General features: G+C 40.3%; 1 long non-coding RNA gene across 1 annotated transcript in view; it reads left to right on the top strand.

Moving 5' to 3' along the window:
- Window positions 1–14,810, top strand: part of LOC103692331 (uncharacterized) — a 79,079-nt gene that overhangs the window by 43,700 nt on the left and 20,569 nt on the right. Inside the window, exon 4 of the long non-coding RNA XR_005504709.2 lies at window positions 2,642–2,738. This is a non-coding gene — a long non-coding RNA (uncharacterized LOC103692331). The remainder of the gene's footprint in view (window positions 1–2,641; window positions 2,739–14,810) is intronic.

A 14,810-nucleotide genomic window follows, 5' to 3' on the forward strand; every position in this document is an offset into this window, starting at 1 on the left:
GCATAGTCCAATCCTTAGCCTACCACATGATTTCTCTTGCCAACGGAGAATGTTAGGGGCTGTCTGAACAACAAGACTAAGTATTCTATCTGCCAGTAGAAAAACCAACACACTGTTTGGACCCACAGTACTTCCCTAGTGGAGAATAGTTTATGGTCCGGCACTCCTGAGATGGGTGACATTTATTAGCTGAGCCCAGATCCCCACCTGCCAGTGTCAGTACTTCTGATAGGTGTGTGGCTGTTAGCAATAACTGTTTGCTGATCATCAGTTATGGAAGCCTGTCATGAGCGTGGAATATAGGCTCAATGATAAATATAAGTGTCATAGGCCTCAGCTTGAGCCTTGTGCTCCAGTGATCACTGGGCTCACTGTCCCACTTGGAGCTGTGTTTGTTGGGCCACATGGAAGGACAAAGAGAAAATAGTGCTTCTCCAAAAGTGTGTTATCACTTCCAGCTGTAAATTTAAAGCCTGTGGCCCCCTCAAATTTACAGCCATTAAACTAGAAGACTTGAAATAAAGAATGTCCACAAAATTGAGTGAGTGCAAACACCACACACACACACACACACACACACACACACACACACACACACACACACACATACCCCTAAGAACCATAGTATAGCTTCAAGAAGGTCACAGTTCCAATTCAGGTTTCATCTCAAGAAGATCCTTCATTCCTGTTATGGAGAAATAAAACCTTCTTCTCACCATCCACCACACCAAGAAACCTGCTTTTATACCTGGCAGGGATAGCTCGAATGCTAAAAGGTTGCCTCTTGTTTTGTATTTGGAGAAACTAACATGGGAGACTAAGATCCTTGGGAGGTTCAGAGCTGTCCCTTCAACCTTCTGATGAAATGTGTTTGGTTGCTCAAAAACCTCAAACACTGGGAAAAATTTCATTGCTCAATGAGAAAAATAAATCAATATTTCTATTGGGATTGTGATCTATCAAGGTCAAAGATTTTATAACATACCTGCCCCAAAGACCTGATGGCAATGATTCCCAAACCATTCAGAGCCAGTTCTACAGCCCTGTCTAACGTTTTTCATCTTTGACAGGTATGGCACATACTCATGCCATATGGCAAGCTGTGATGGGTGTGTTGGTGAACAGTTTATACTCTGCTTTTCCCAAGCTGGGTCATGATTCTATGTGTTGGGACCTTCCTGTTCTCTCTTGCCAGAGGGGTACAGTTGGGAACACAGGTATGTGAGGACTAGGGAACCTGAATGAAACAACGGGCCATGTAAATTGGTACTGGAAAGATCATGAATACCTCCTTAGGTGTTTAATCTATTATGTGGTCCAACCACATGGGCAGAAGAGTGGTCCTGGGATTAGCACGCTCTTGTATATATCTGAAATTGTATCATCTGGTTACAAGCTACAGTTATAATCATGACCAATAAAACCACCAAGGCCCTTAACATTTTAGCATATCTATCGAGATGCACAATATTATGTAATCTGCTTAGCTTTGGAGTGTCTTCTCACCTTTGAAGGGGGATTCTGTGGAATTTAGTCTTAGCAACTACTGTTTACAAATAGTTGATGACAGAAAGGTCACAGAGAAAGAACAAACACAAATACACACACACACACACACACACACACACACACACACACACACACACAAAACCCCACATAGACAAGATGAAAACATTGCTGTATCCTGGTTCAGATCTGGAAAGTTCAAAACCCAGATAACTTATCTGGAATATGGTTTTCAACTTGGGGGAGAGTCAAGGCCCTCACAGTTATGCATTTGATTCTAGGAGCCTGCTAGACTTTAGCTTGCACAGACAACCTATGAAATGTAAGTTTGTTTCTGGTCTCATAGATGCATGGTCAAAAAAAAAAGAATGGCTACGCACATTATGATGTTATAGAAACATAAATCTCTAAACTGAGATGGTGCTTTTTAACACCCACACAGACTTTTTTCCATAAAAGGGATACTGTGATAGGAAACCCCCATATGCTAAGAGGAAGTAAAGCAGAAAAGAGTCATTTTGGTGGGTGAGTGTCCTTGTGTGTACACACAAACCTGCCACAGTGTTGTATGTTTTTTGAAGGTTTGATAGACTTCTGTGATATATTTTTCTGATACTGGACTTTTAAAAGTTGGGTGATTTTTAATAACTGCTTTTATCCATCTAATAGTTATCAATCTATTCAAATCATTTACTTCACCTTGATTTAATGTTGTTTATAGTTTTCTGATGAAACAGAGGCCTGGAATTGGGCCATTTGTCCCTTGGTACGGACCTCTACTCTCATCTTTAAGTGGGTGTTTGGATCTTTGTTTGCTGTTACCTCAACGTGCCGTTTGTGGACTAGCCGAATGATGTTTAGTGTTAGTGTTAAGAGATCACTTTGTGTTGCTGTGTGAGTGGGGTGTCAGAAGTGCTCTCAGCTCAGGACTGGGCATAATTCCTTAGCCTAGAATCAAACTTTCTATAGGCTTGGAAAATTCTTGCTGCTGGTCTTCCACGGAGAACAAGTAGTCCTAATACGAATTTAATTGAGGGAAATATATTTAACTTTTCCGTATATTTTGATCCTGTTCCTTTTGCTCCCTCAACTCCTCCACATATAAAATTTTTGAACATTTTTTTTACTGATTCAGGTGGCCCAGTGTGAAATCGAAATGAAAAGCGTTCTCCACAGACTCATGCATTTAAGCTTCATCTTCAGTTGACAGCATCGCGGTAAAGCCCTGTTGGGTAAGTATGGGACACGAGGGTTTAAAGGCTTTTCCCACTTCCTGCACTGGGTGCAGCAATGAGTGTGCGATTTGCCAGCTTCCTCCTTCTCCTGCCATGTTGTACCTTTCTCACCACAATAGCCTCTATTCTTCTGTAGCTGTATGCCAAAGTAAAGTCTTTCTTCCTTTCGTTGCTTTGAAGGCTGGCATTTTATCACAGTAAGAGAAAGTAACTAATACACAGGGGAAACTTAACAACAGCAACAATAGCAAAAATGAGCCACGCACTTGTTTTGGGATAAGTGCTGTTTAGGCTTTCACATCTAGGAGGATTTCAGACATAGCTCACTTAGTTTGATTTGTGCACAAAGGAATGAGAGACGAAAGGACAGAGGCGGATTTCTAGGTCTTCTCAGTGGCAGACAAAGAGGCTGGTTGGTTTCTCTGACGAGAAACTCAGCAGCTGTCTGGGAAAGAAGTTCTTCTCTTCCCAGAGACATGTGAGAGATGGTAGAAATAGAGACCACACAGCAGAGCCATGAGAGATAAGTCACAACCAAGTGTCCCAGGAAACCACAAATCCATCAGAAATGAAGGCTGATACAACCACCTTCTCAGGCAACGGGCCCGATGGGAGATCACCTCCAGATCCAGACTGAACAGACTAAGTGCTGAAACACTGTTCAGAGATGAGAACTTGGAATGGAAATGTAGGTAGAAAAGAAGCTGGAAATCCCTGCTCTTGGCCGCAGCAGGCAAACGGTATCCCTGCAAAGCAGTGCCATCCCTGCCTTTGACCCCTTTGGTTTATGACTGCTTTGACATTGTCTAAACCTACGAAGTTGCTAAGGAAAAAAAATGCATTTTTATTTTCCAATTTTCTGAGAAGTACCTGCTTTCTTACTTTAGGAAAATTGTTAGCTGACAATTTTATATGTGCAGACAATGTATCTAGATCATATCCAACCCACTCTCCTAGACTTACCAGATTTTCTTCTTCTTTGTCCTCCTCCTCCCTCTTCCTCCCTCCTCCCTCCTCCTCCCTTTTCCTCCTCCTCACTCTTTTTATAAGCCATTCAGTCCAGTTAAACCTGTCTGCCTGCAAAGGAACATGGGTAGACCACCAGCAGCCCCACTCCTCAAGAGAAATGAGAGCCTCCTCTAGGATCCATCAGTTGCCAGTAGCTCCTCAATCAGGGGTGGTAGTGGGGTGTCTCATAATTCCTTCTCTGATCTGTGGTAGAATATTGGCATGCCAAATCTCACGAAAGTCTCGTGCAGACAAGAACAGCTGCTTTGAGTTCATGAGTGTAATGGCATGCATGTCCAGAGAAAGCATCTCGCACTCCCCTGGCCTCTCCCACGATGTTCCCAAACCTCATGGTTCAGGGGGTGTGACCTAAATGTCTCACTTAGAATGGAGTCCTCAGTGGTCATTTATTCTCAGTACTTTGACCAGTTATGTCTTGGCATTGACTGCTGTCCAATCCAAGAAGAAGCTTCTCTGACCAAAGTTGAGAGAAGCACTAATATATAGGTAGGTAAATAAATATTTAGAAAGCAGTTTAGCAAGATGTCCCTCTAATAAAATATCAGCAATAAGTTCACCATACGAGATCCTATGACCTCCCTAGCCAGGGACTTTAGACTGGTTTACGGCAGCAGGCATGTTTTTTCCTCCTGTGGAGCAAAATCCTATCAGGGACAGGACGTTAACTGCATAAAAGTTGAGGAACTGTTTCACTAGTTAGCACATCTTGACTAATTCCTTCTTTTGGAAATTCTTCATTTAGTTTCATACCCGACATTTGACTAAGTAGCTTGTGTTCTTGACACTTGGTTTCTTACATTCTCTGTATAACCTAGATACCAATTCTCTGTTGTTTCTATACCCAAAATTTTTATCTCTGTGTAGGCTGTCTCATTATTTGATTGACAGGTTCTTTGCTTTGTAGAAGTTTGCTTTACAGACAGTTTCTTGCTGTACAGAAGCTTTTTACTTGCATGATATTCCATTTGCCGCCGTTCTTATTTCCTGAGTGACTAGAATCTTATTCTGGAAGTTTTGGGCTGTGATTATATCTAGATGTTTACTACTTAGTTTTCTCTAACGGTTTCAGATCTTACGTTGTGATACTTGAACCAACTGAAGTTGATCTGTGCAGGGCCAGGGATAAGGATCAACTTTCATTTTTCTTCATGTAAATATCCAGTTTTTCCAGTACAATTCTGCCCTTTGTGTGTTTTTGGTCAAGGAACTGTGGATCTTCTTCATTCTACACGATCAATCTGGGCCTCTTTTTGTATCAGTATCAAGCACGCCATGTTTATTACTGTGCTCTTCAGAATAACTTGAGATCAAGGTAGGTGACACTTCCAGCCCCGCTCTGTTTTGCTAAGGATGGCTTTGGGGCAGGGTTGAATTAGTTGCTTTTCTGTTGCTGGGATAAGGCATCATGACCAAGGCAAGTTATAAAAATATAAGAGTTTATTTGGAATTGAGGCTCCAGAGGGATGAGTTCATAATGGCAGGGAATCATAGTAGCAAAGGGCCATCATGGTAGCTGGAATATCCGGGAGCTCACATCTTGAAGAAGGCAAAAGAAGAGTGTGAGGTGGGAATTTTTTAAACCTCAAAACTTTCCCTAAGCGATATACTTTCTCCAATAAGGCACAGCACCTAGACCTACTAAAACAGCACAACCAACTGGGGACTAAATATTCAAACATCTGAGCCTATGGGGAACGTTCTCACTCAAGCCACTGCTTCCATTTAATATTATTTTTCTTCCATTTCTGTAAAGAATGTTGCTGGAACTTTTATTGGGATTGCATTGAGTCTGTAGCTTACGATTGGTAGGACATGTTCTTTATAATATTGATTCTTCCTAACCACGAGCATGGGGGAACTTTCTATCTTCCAGTGTCTTCTTGAATTTATTTATTTTTTTTTTTAGTTTCAAAGACTTTTATTTATTGTTTTCTTTTTTATTGGATTTTTTAAAAATTTACATTTCAAACGTTATCCCCTTTCCCAGTTTCCCGTCCATAAATCCCCATCCCTTACCCCTCCCCCTTCTTATATGAGGTTTTCCCCCCACCCATTCACCCACACGTTCCTGCCTCCCTGCCTCCCCGCCCTGATACACCCTTATACTGGGGGGGCGAGGGGGTCAAGCCTTGGCAGGACCAAGGGCTTCTCCTACCAATGGTGCCCAACCAGGCCTTTCTTTGCTACATATCCAGCTGGAGCCATGGGTCAGTCCATGTGAACTATTTGGATGGTGGTTTAGTCCCTGGGAGTTCTGGTTGGTTGGTGTTGTTGTTCCTATGAGGTTGCAAACCCCTTCAGCTCCTTCAATCCTTTCTCTAAGTCCTCCAAAGGGGACCCTATTCTCAGTTCAATGGTTGGCTGTGAGCATTTGCCTCTGTATTTGTCATGCTCTGGCAGAGCCTCTCAGGAGACAGCTATGTCAGACTCCTGTCAGCATGCATTTCTTGGCATCAGCAAAATTGTGTTTGGTGGCTGTATGTGTATGGGCTGGATCCCTAGGTAGGGCAGTCTCTGGATGGACTTTCCTTCAGTCTCTGCTCCAAACTTTGTCTCTGTATCTCCTATGAATATTTGGCCATCTTTCTTCTTGAGCTTCATGTAGTCTGTGGATTATATCTTGGGTAATTTGAGCTTTTGGGCTAAAATCCACTTATCTCCAGGTGCATACCATGTGTGTTTTTCTGTGATTGGGTTACCTCACTCAGGATGATATTTTCCAGTTCCATCCATTTGCCTATGAATTTCATGAAGTCATTGTTTTTGATAGCTGAGTAGTACTCCACTGTGTAAATGTACCACATTTTCTGTATCCATTCCCCTGTTTAGGGACATCTGGGTTCTTTCTAGCTTCTGGCTATTATAAATAAGACTTCTATGAACATAGTGGAGCATGTGTCCTTGTTATATGTTGGAGCATCTTTTCAAAGTTTTAATTGTAGAGATATTTTTCATATCCATGTTTGGTTTATTAAAAGGTATTTTTTAGGCTATCGTGAAAAGAATTGTTTTCCTAATTTTTAAAATTTGTATCCTGCTACTTTGCTGAAGCTGTCCATTAGCTGTAAGAGGGTTTTTTGTTTGTTTTTTGTTTTAGTTTGTTTATTTGGATTTTGGAAACTTCTAGGTGTCATCTGTAGAATCTTAATAACTGCAAATAGACATGCTTTGAGTTCATTTTCTATTACATCCCATTTATTTATTTATTTATTTTAATTTTATTGTTTTAGCTAAAATTTCCAGTAGTATAGTAAATAAGAGTTGAGAAAAAATATCCTTGTCCTTTTCCTGACTTAAGTGCAAGTGTTTTGAATCCTATCATAATTTTATTATAATGTGGGTTCTAGGTTTATCATATATAAACTTTATTATGTTGAAAAATGTTTCATCTTTTCCAAGTTTATTCAGGATTTTCAACATTAAAGGATGTTTTTTTTTTATTTTCAAAAGACCTTTCTTCATCTAAACAGAGGACAGTGTGATTTCTCTTTTTGTGTCTACTTACAAAATATACGAACATCTTTCATTTATGTATACTAAACTATCTTTGCATCTCTGTAATATAGACAGCTTGATTATAGTGAATGATTTTTTTTGATATTTTATTTAGATCAATTTACAAATCATGGACTGACCCAGGGCTCCAACTGCATATGTAGCAGAGAATAGCCTTGTTGGGGCATCAGTAGGAGGGGGAGCCCTTGGTTCTGCCAAGGTTGGACCCCCAGTGCAGGGGAATGTCGGGGGGGTAAGGATGGGGGAACACCCATATGGGGGAGGAGGTGAGAATGGGGACTTATGGACAGGAAACCGGGAAAGGGAATACCATTTGAAACGTAAGTAATGAAATATATCTAATAAAAAAATGTTATACAGCATATTAAAAAAAGAATTTTTCTTGTATAGGTTTCATCAAGCAAACTTGATGTAATTTTCTTTGGCTGCTGCATCTTCCTCTCTCTCTCTCTCTCTCTCTCTCTCTCTCTCTCTCTCTCTCTCTCTGTGTGTGTGTGTGTGTGTGTGTGTGTGTGTATTAAAGTGATTGTAACTTCATAAAAATTCTTTTAGTTTCCTTCCTTTTCTATTTCATAGGGTTAGTTTTTCTTTGAGGGTTTAGTAAATTTTGAAGTTAATCCATTTAGGTCTGGGCTGTTTAATTCAGGAGGTGTTTAATTGCTGCTTAAATCTCAGTGATTTATTGATATATTTAAATTTTTAATTTCATATATATAAAGATTATTCACTTCTTTTATGTTTTCCCAGCTTAATATTATGTAGGCTTTTAAGGTAAGACCTAATGACTTTTTAAAATTGTATTGGTAACTGTTTTAATGGCTCCCCATTCCTTTTAAATTTTACTAATTTGTTCTTTTCTCTCTCTCATTTGGTTTGACTGAGGGTTTGTAAATTTTGTTCATGTTTTTAAAGAGCTAACTCTTTATTCCATCCATCAATTTTTTGTATTGCTTGCTTCCATTTCATTAATTAATGCTTGATCTCAATTTATTTCTATTTACTGATTTAATGTTTGCTTGTTCCTCTTCTTCTAGGGCCCCAAGGTGTGTCGTTAAGCTGTTTGAGATCTCCGATTTCTTATGAACAGAACTGCAAACTTCCCTCTTAAGAATGCTTTCATTATGTCCTATAGGTTTGGGAACATTGTGTTTTCATTTTCATTTTATTCTAGAATTTTTAAAAGCTCCTTCTTGGTTTCTCTAAAGACTGATTTATCACTGGTACAGTGTTGTCTAACCTCCATGAGCTCTCCTATGTTCTGGGGTTTCTCAGTTGCTTGTTTACAGTCTTTTCCCATCGGGATCAGACAGAATACAAAAACTAGTTCAAATTGCTCTATCTGTTGAGACTTGTTATGTACTAACATATTATCTATTTTTGAAAATGTTCTCTGGGTTCCTGAGAATGTTTTGTGTAATGAAACATTTAGATGAAATCTTCTGTAGATGTCTGATAAGACTATTTGATTAGGTTGTCATTTAATTCATATGTTTCTTTTTTGTCAGGAATACCTGTCAGTTCATGAGAACTGGACAGTAAAGTTATTCACTACCATTGTGCTAGGGTTAATCTTTGGCTTTTATATAACTTGTTTCATAAAATAATTACACCATGTTCAGGGGTTCTTTTTGAATCAGTGTGTTCTCTTTTTTAAGTAAATTTGTTTTTAGATATTTTCACACATGTATGTAATGCACTGACCTGCTTACCTCCCACTTCCCTATCATCCCTATTCACCCATCCCCGTCTCCACACCTCTCTCTGTGTGTTCATGCTGATTGTATTGCCTATGACTTACTGGTACCAATGAGGGGCATCTTGTGGCCATGAGTTTGGAGCTACATGTTGGAGCCTAGAGGGGTCACTGGTGGACACACAACTGAAGACGGAATTCCCCTCTTCCAGAACCAATTTCCAAAAATTCAGAGATGAAGGGAAAGGTCCCGTTTGCCCTTTACCCTCCCTTGATCAGTAGCTGGGAGAGCTTATCTTGTATGGGCCTAATTTAACCATAGTTATTGCGAATTATTAATCAGAATGTCCACTCTGTGACTAGAGAATGCCTCCTCTTCTGCAGTGTTCTCTGAGCTTGGAGATGGTAGTATAAGTGTCTTGTTCAGGGCTGGTTGCATATTTGGTGTTTATTCTGTGAACCCAGGGCAGTTAAGAGGTTGTGCATTCACCACTGTTTGTTGTAAAGACAGCCTTCTCTGACGAAGGCTTGTATCTATGAGCACGAGCAGAGGTATTTAGAAGGCAGCTTACTGTGAGGTAAGGTGTTTTGTTTTGTTTTGTTTTTGAGAAATGTGGTAGACCTTTGGACTTTGGAGTAGAAAAACAATAAAAACTGTTAGCTGAATTTAAGGGGATGTCCTAGGAGCTCAGAAAACAGAGGTGAGGACAACATCGACCAGGGACAACCAGCTCAAGAAGTTTAGGGAAGGAAAATATTAGCAAATGGACCATTCTTGCAATATTTTCATTGGTAGTTGCTTTCTGTACATATACCAAAAACTTGTCTGGGGATACATTTTAAAGTAAGAGACTAAATAAATTTCTGGTAGAGGAGATTTCAAAACATCTAAAACTGACTCTTGCATGGTTATTCATAATCACTCTGTTGCAAGCTTACAATAAAAAAAATCATACACATAAAACAAGTGGAGCAGAAAGAAAAAAATACAGCATACCCAGTTTGGAAAGTAAAAGGACAAGTGGAACATTTAGACAGTCAAGGATTGTGCTGAAAGGGACTGTTAGGGAGATTAATGCCACCAAGGAGGAGCTATTGAAATAAAGGGAAGGATGCTCCCAGGCAAAGACCACAGGCAATTAATCTTTCGGCTTGTGAAGACAAAGTGTCTGAGGGATCTTCTGCTCCCAGAAATAAACAACAAACTAAAACATCTGAACATGTCAATCAAGGGCCCAATGTTCTATACCAAGCTGGCAGCAGAATATGCCAGAGTCATCCACGAAGTGGGACCTTAGACTCATGACAGGATACATGAACAAAAGGGTCCCAAAATGTTCCTCCACACTATGGAAAGCCATTTCTCCTTTCAGCTCTAGGACCACATCTGGAACAGACCCATTCCCAACAGCAGAAACTATCGTGTAGGGTAGTCCCTAGCATAAAGGTCTGAGCTGGGAGGAGACTATGCACGAAAGCTATTGCAAGCAGCTGTGAAGGTGAAGCTTGAGTTGTATTGGAGACTCTAAGATGTTAAAGGTGCCAGAACTGAGAGTTCTTCTAAGCAGAGCTACACAAAGGGAGTGGGTCAACCCTAAGAGATATATCTTGCAGGCATCAACGCTGGAAGGGAAGAACCTTTGAAATCAGACATGGAGCTATAGGACGGAGTTAGCCTTGGTGCTAGGGTCAAATATTTGCTCATCGTGTTGCCTTCCTCCCATTTGGAGTGGGAATGCACATTCTGTGCCCTTGTGCCTTGAAAGAATGGAATTTACTCCTTTATTTTACAAGTGGTTACAGTTAAGAAATTGTCTTGAGTCTCAGAAGAGGGACTGGACTTTTGACTTTTAAACAGTCAAGACTGTGAAAGACTTTAGGGATTATTTAAATTTTTATTTTTTATTATTTATTTTTCAATACTAAAATGGCATTTATTGAATTATTTAAACAGTTAGAGCCTTGAAGATCACATACTTGAAACTGTAAAATTATAGACAGCAACAGAGTTTATAAATAAGACAAATAACTTTGGGCATGGTGACTTCTTACCAGTACTCTTCTCATATCCTGAGCCATTGGGTCTTCGTTTAATTTGACATGAGCTATGAATCTGTTCATTTCTATTTGTTCAGTAATTTATACAGTTCACACTTTTTTCTTTTATCGAAAATAGATTTCTCATATAAAATATCCTGATTAAGGTCCCCCCCCATCCAATTCTTCCACACTTTCCCGCCCACCCAGATTTACCCCCTTTCTGTCTCTCATTAGAAAACAAACAACAGTAATACCAAACACACAGAAATAGGACAAAACAAACAGAATGAAAAAAGCCCAAGAAAAGGCCTAAGAAATGCAGATACACTCACTCACGAATCCCATAACAGCACCAAAGCTGGAATCTATAATATATAGGCAAAAAATATAAACAAACAAACAAACAAACAAGGCAGACAACCAGAAGTCTTGGTCTGACATTATAAGGCAGGGAACCTCCTTTAGGACCCCGTCTGGTACAGACGCAGGTAGGCCCCATAGGCCTAAGTCTCTGTGATCTCGTGTGTGTGTTGGTCCCATTGATTTAGAGGGCTTTGCTTTCTCACTGCCCTCCATCTCCACCAACTCTTACACTCTTTCTGCCTCCTCTTTCACAGGGTTCACTGAAACCTGAAGACAGGAAGACAGGAGACACACTGTTTAGGGCCAAGTGTTTTGAGTCTTATACTCGCTACATACTGTCTGTGAGTTTCTGTAACTGTTCTCTCTGTTGCTGAAGGAGGCTTCTCTGGTAATGGCTGAGCACCATTCTGATCTATGAGTATCGTAGGATGTTATCAGCAGTCATTTTATTGCAACATCTCTTTAGTAGAACAAGAGTAGCATTGGTTTTACCCTAGGACCCTGGGCTACCTAGTCTTAGGTTCTTGATCACTCAAAGCAGCATTTAGTACGGGCTCCATTTTTTGAAGTTGGCCTTCAGTGGAATCAGATATTAATTGGTTACTCCCACAGACTTTGGGCCACCAGTGCTCTAGATTGTCTTGTAGCCCAGACATCTTTGGAGTCAGACGATTTTGGAGCAGGGTTTTGTGTTCATGTTCCTTCTTTGGTTATGTGCAGAGTATCTTCTTATATCCAAGACAGTAACCCCTGGCTGAAAGAGCTGAGTAGTTAACAGCTGGATGTCTCGGTGTTCAATGAGTTGTATAGGTGCTGTCTTCAGCAACAGGTCCTTGTCATAAGTTTGTGGAGAGCACTCTATATATAGTCTTGGCAAGAGCCTGGGCTGTTTAGGGGTTCCTATCGGACTCCTTTGGACAACAGCTAAACTCAGTGTAACCCATTCCTGGTATTGGAATCTTCATCTGTTAACAAGAGATGTCCATTTGGGGCTCTGTCTTTCCCACTGTTTGGCAAGTTCATCTCGATCCCTTTCATCTAGACCCCCTTCATATATGCATATTTTAGAAAGCTTCTGCTGTATTAGGTTTCCATTTGAGGGATAGACTTTGAAGATGTCAAAGTTGGACTAAATGAATCTTGTTTTGTATATGGACACGAGACTATCGGGCCAAGGAGTACAGTGTTGTGGTTTGAATAAGACAGGTCCCATATCCTCAGGCATCTGAACACTTGGTCCCTGTTGGTGACAATTTGGGCAGGACTAAGGGATATGGCCTTGGTGGAAGAAGTATGTCACTGGGGTGGTGTGGGGGGAGACTCTGAGGTTTCGGAAGCTGGGAGTTGTTTGAGGTGTGCCCACTGGGCTTGATGCTTGTGGTTTGTGTTGTGGTCCTTCAGCCTCTGGCTGCCATGTCCGTTACCTGCTGCAATCACCATTACAGACCTCTGAAACCAAAACTACTACCACCAAAGCATCTTACAGGAGAAAGGGTATAGGGAGTTTTGGTTTCAGAGGTCTGTAATGGTGATTGCAGCAGGTAACGGACATGGCAGCCAGAGGCTGAAGGACCAAAATAAATGTTAAATAGAATGGTTTTTTTAGACGTATCAGAGAACCTAATACACTTAAAGCACTAAGGGATTGTACTGGCACTGTCAGAATAACTAAAAGTCCAGAGGTAGGCCAGCTTAAAGGTTAGCATAGGGAAGTACATCTCTTTTCTTTACCATTGGTTCCTGTGGTGGTTTGAATATGAATGGTTCCCATTGGCTCGTATATTCAGATACCTCAGGTGAGGTAGGACTATTAGGGAAGGATTAGGAAGTAGGTGTGGCCTGTGGGGGAATCATGTCACTAGGGGTTGGGCTTTGGGGTTTCAAAAGACTCCAGCTGTCTCTAGTTTCGCTCTCAAACTGCTTCCTAGTTTTCTGTCAGGATGTGAGTTCTTGGCTCCTGCTCCAGAGCCTTGCCTGGCTGCTTCCTTCCATGACTCCCTGGAGCCAGGAGCCCCAAATTAAATGCTGTCCTTTAAAGCTGCCTTGGTAATGGTGTTTTGTCCCAGAAATTGAAAAGAAACAAAGGCAGTTTCTATTCTCTGCATATGCCATATGTTAGCCTTCTTCTTGAGAGGGAATAACATGACTGCAGTACTTCTGAGCCACATATCCAAAACCCCCAGCAAGACAGGAACAGTAAGAACCACAACAGAAAGCTGTTTTTTTCCCCAGTAGTCTCTTTGAAATGGGGAAATACTTCCCAGAGACTTTTCAAATGTCATACGGCCACATCTGAACCAATCGTATCTATTGGCTATGCCATACCATTCCCCAATCACTGAACTGCTATACAATGTAGGGGCATGAAACAGTGGTCAGAGAGGACATCATTATATCAAACCACACCATCATTGTGCCAAGACTGCATATAAAACTCTCAAACAAAACTATAATATTTTTAGCTGAACTGAAGCGTCTTGATCTTGAAATTATTTAAAATAATTGCAACAATAGAAAAAATAGCAAAAAAGAGAAAACAACTTTGAATCTTATAGTAAGGCAATTGCCAAACATGATATAGTTGGTATCTAGATAAAGGACATCAAGAGACTAACATATGATTTCCTGGACTGGTAAAGCAGAGATGAGTTCTACTAAGTTCGCTTTCTCAACTTACTCTTTGAGGATGCTGTAATAAGAAAAGCAAGATGTGGCTGTCTAAGCATACTATTAGTGGGAACACACACACACACACACACACACACACACACACACACACACACACAGCCAAGTGATTTAATGTGGGTGAAGAGTCACACCGTAGGGTTTCTGAATGGAAGTTCTGAAAACAAAGAATGAATATTATTAGGTTGACTCAGAATAAGAAACACTCATTCCAGCCTTATGATTTCCTTCTATAAGAACTGATTCCATAACAAAGTTTGTATTGATGAATTCAGGGGATCTTAAGGAAGCAAATTTATTTGAGTTGAATACTGTACAGAAGCAGCTGTGATTTTGGGATGGGTTGCCCTAGTATGTCTCATCTTGAAAGTGCCAAGAACTGAGCATGAGGTAGAATCAGTGGTGGTTCATATTAGGCAGAACTATGCTTTGGCTGAAATGGATTCTTATGAAGTTACTTATGTTTAGCACAAGAACAGTCTGATGGTGAATGTCAGGTGAGCTGTTGATTATCAAATCTCTACCTCAATTTCCAAGAGAAAGTTCTATCATTAATATAGAAACTCACATACCAAATTTTAAAATTTTGGCACTCATTTTGAACTTGAACTTTAAAAAAAGGTTAAGGTACAAAAGTTGCCAGAATGGTAAACTAAGGTTTGAGAAATTCATTATGCTTTTTTGTTGTGCAGTGGTTATAAAATTATTTTTAGTTCTATTCAAACACAATGAATTAGGTGTAA

This window comes from Rattus norvegicus, chromosome 5, assembly GCF_036323735.1.
Source record: "Rattus norvegicus strain BN/NHsdMcwi chromosome 5, GRCr8, whole genome shotgun sequence".
NCBI lineage: Eukaryota > Metazoa > Chordata > Mammalia > Rodentia > Muridae > Rattus > Rattus norvegicus.